The sequence below is a fragment of the Callorhinus ursinus genome, unplaced genomic scaffold (assembly GCF_003265705.2).
Source record: "Callorhinus ursinus isolate GAN/ISIS: 27379988/994484 unplaced genomic scaffold, GSC_fseal_2.0 scaffold18, whole genome shotgun sequence".
NCBI classification, from domain to species: Eukaryota; Metazoa; Chordata; class Mammalia; order Carnivora; family Otariidae; genus Callorhinus; species Callorhinus ursinus.
Window position 1 is genome coordinate 29,042,883 of NW_027397080.1, and position 3,507 is coordinate 29,046,389.

General features: G+C 60.1%; 1 long non-coding RNA gene across 1 annotated transcript; it reads right to left on the reverse strand.

Annotated features, from left to right (window-relative positions):
* Nucleotides 1-366: 366 nt before the first annotated feature.
* Nucleotides 367-2,379, reverse strand: LOC141374505 (uncharacterized). Its single transcript, XR_012381440.1, has 3 exons — nucleotides 2,199-2,379; nucleotides 823-918; nucleotides 367-572 (listed from the first exon to the last, which is right to left on the reverse strand). It is a non-coding gene; the product is annotated as an uncharacterized lncRNA (long non-coding RNA).
* Between the last annotated feature and the right edge of the window lie 1,128 nt (nucleotides 2,380-3,507).

A 3,507-nucleotide genomic window follows, 5' to 3' on the forward strand; every position in this document is an offset into this window, starting at 1 on the left:
GATCTTTCCTAAATAAAGTTCACAGACAAGACCCTCACCCCCACGGGGCGCCTGGGTGGCTCAGTCGTTAAGCGTCTGCCTTCGTCTCAGGTCATGATCCCGGGGTCCTGGGATCGAGCCCCGCATCAGGCTCCCTGCTCCGCGGGGAGCCTGCTTCTCCCTCTCCCGCTCCCCCTGCTTGTGTTCCCTCTCTCGCTGTGTCTCTCTGTGTCAAATAAATAAAATCTCAAAAAAAAAAAGACCCTCACCCCCAAAGTTTGTACCGATGCCCCCGTTCCCCCCACCTTGTATCAACCCACCTCGTTCTCGTCCCCACAGCCCCTGCTGCCCCACCTCGGCCCCCACCCCCGTCATACCTGGGGGGGGCCCGTCCTCCTCCCGGCGCGGTCTTCAGGCCCTGCTCCCAGGGCCTCCCCCAGAAAGGCCTCTCTGGCTCCTGCAGCCCAAAAAAGTCTCCTTCCCCCCTCCCCCAGAGCCTGCAAAGCTTTGACGGAGACCTCTGTGCTCTGTGTAGTCCTCTTCAGCGATGCTGACCGAGCCCCTCCCGCGGGCCAGTCCCGGTGCCACGCTCTCTAGGGCGGGGGGAGAGAAAACAGTGGTAACCACAGCCCAGCCTTGGAGGGGAGGGAGAGCACCTCATACATTCCCACAGCACTTTTCTAAGCAGCACAAGCACCACCCCCTGTGCCCCCCCAGGTCCCCAGGTCTCTAGTCCCCAGGGGTGCAGCCGCTCCAGGTTCAGCCCTGGTGTCAGCTCATAGTAGGTCCTCAAAAAGTACTTGCTGGATGAAGAATGAAGTGAATGAATGAATGAGCCAGTACCTGTGGGTTAGCTTCATTTCCTCTCCTGGATTCTAAGCTTCTTGAGGGCAGGGACCAGGTGGTCTTACACTCAGGAAAAGCAGGTGTCTCCAGGACCTTAGAGGAGGGACATGTAACTGAGGCTAAGGCAGGTAGCCAGTGTTGTCTCATTGCAGAGCTGACAATGGAAGGGTAGGGGGCAGGGAGCAGGGGGAGAAGGGTAGGGGCAGGGAGCAGGGGGGGAGACCATTCCTGGGAACGCCATGCCATGAGCCAGGGCCAGGACCAAGAGCACATGGCACTTTTGAGGGAGAGCAGAAGGTCAGTGTTGGAATGGGGAAGCCACGGAGGAAAGAGCAGAGGGCAGGCCGGACCCCACTAGGTGGGACCTGGTGAGTCCTGTGAAGGAGGCTGGACCGGATCATCCTACAGGCCCCGGGGAGCCTCTGATGGGCTCTGGGCACCATTGCATGGACAGCGGGTAAACAGGACCAGCTGGGGGCCAGTGTCCTGTTGGGCGGCTGTAGGATTCTAGAGGAGCCTGAGGGCAGCTGGATTTACTGCTCTTCCTTCCTCAGCACTAGGAATCTTAGCCTCTGGGGACACTCGGAGCTCATTCAGTCCTGTCTTCAACTTCCAGATGGGAGCACCAAGGCCCAGAACTAGGGCCAGACTTGCTCAAGTTTGAGAAGGAGCTGGGGCGAGAACCTGGGTCCCGGGTCTCAGGCCAGGGTCCCCCCCACCCCCACCCGCACCCCCACCACCAGAGAGTAGGGAAGGGTGGTAGGCACCTGTGAGAGCAGGACGCACATGCTCAGGCCACAGGCAAAATAGTCTTGAGTGGTCCTGGCAAGACCAGGGCATTTAGAATAGTCCAGAACTGGGTGCTGAGGATAAAAAAATCCCTCCAAGAAACAGGGGAGGGGGAGCACATTGAGGACCGGGTTTGAGTGTGATGCAGGATCCCAAGCACACTGAGCCCCCAGCCCTGGGGGGACGCCTGGCAGCCTTGCTGCTTTTCAGGAGGCAGCCTGAGTCATGACGTAATAATGTCATTGCTCCACCTACAGTGGTAACAACAGGGCCACCCTCTGTCAGGCACCTCCTATGTGCCCAGCACTATCTTGTTGAGCCCTCGTGATCACCCGTAAGGAGGTCGGGTCATTGCCCTGTCTACCAGGGGAGGAAACAGAGGCACAGACCAGTGACATAATTTATGTGACAGCTGAGAGCGAGTCAGGATTGGACCCCGAGGGACCTGACCCCAGAGCCATCTCTTAGCACCATGGCACAGACCTGGGTTATGCCAAGTTGAGAGTCAGGCAGGCCTGAGCCCAAGCCCCGCCACTAAGTGACCATTGCCATTTATCCCGCTTGCTGAGCCTCGGTTTTCTTACCTCTGTTCCCAGCACGCAGGGATAAGGATGAGCTGACCTCCAGGAGCTGCTCCGAGGACACAGGAGGTGCCTGTATTCCAAGTGTCCGGAGCAGGACGGGGCTCCGGCAGCCAGCCTGGCCCTGCCCGGCCTCCATCGGTTGCCCGCACCTGGCCCCGGGCACATTTAATCTCTGCCCCACGCCCATTTGCATGCCAAGCCGCTAGGCTTGGCCGCTGAGCCAGGCCCGCCTCCTGGTCTCCCTCCTGTGCAGGGCGAGGGGGAGAGGGCTGGGCCATGGGGCGTCTCAGCCGGGCGCTGGGTGGTGGGGGGGGGTGGTGCTCCGGCCTCTCCTGGCTGGGGCTGGGGGAGAGTGGGCGCTGGGCACAGAGGGCAGCCATGCTCTCTGAAGGCCCAAGAGTTCTGGAGAAAGGGTGAAGCTTCCCCCCCGCCCCCACCGCCCCCGTCATTCCCCTAGGCTGCTTCCTCAGCCCTCCATAAAGGTGTTTCATGAGCAAACATAGATGTAAAGAGGAGACCCGCTTCTGGGAAGACTGCCTCCCCTGAAATGCCACATAAGCCATTCCCTCACCCACCTCCCCTGACTGGCTTTGGTTTAGACGGCTCTGCTGAGCACTCTGAGCCTCCACCTCCTCCTCTGTAAAATGGGACGAGACTTCCTTCCTGCAAGGTTGGGAGGCTTCAATAAAAGCACCTGGAGGGATGGCCACTTCAGCTTAACCAGATACTCCCCTGCCTCAGCTGTCAGGCTGAGGTTCCTCCTTTTGAGCACCCGGGGAGCCTGAGGACCTGTTCCCTCGCTCCTGGGGTCCAGGTGGGGAACAGAACCAGGGCGGGCCGGCTCCTGCCTCTGCCTGTCCTCGGGGTGGCAGCGCCGAGACGTGGTCTCCCCTCCCCAGGGCCCAGAGGAATTTGGACAGCAAAGAAAAAACAACAAGCCCCAGCCCAGTGTTTTTTATTTTTGTCCTGAACAATGCCGTTTCTGGGCTGGTTGCTGAGCAAATACTGCAGGAGGCGGGCCCCATAGCTGACGCAGGCTGGGGTATTATCGGAGCTACAGCCCCGGTCCCGGGGCCCTGTTGCCCACAGATTCTTCCCCGGGGACTCCGGGTTCCCCTGTTCGCCCCTCTCAAGTCCAGCCACCTCTGGGGAGGAGCCCTCAGGGACTGGGTTTCGAGGGAGTCCTGACTTGAGAGAAGTTGTTATGGAGAGCAGGACTGCCCCCCCAACACCAGGCCTCCCCCACTCCATCCTCTCTAGGGCAATAGGGAGTTTGACCGACTGTCCCAGTTTGCTCCAGACTGTGGGG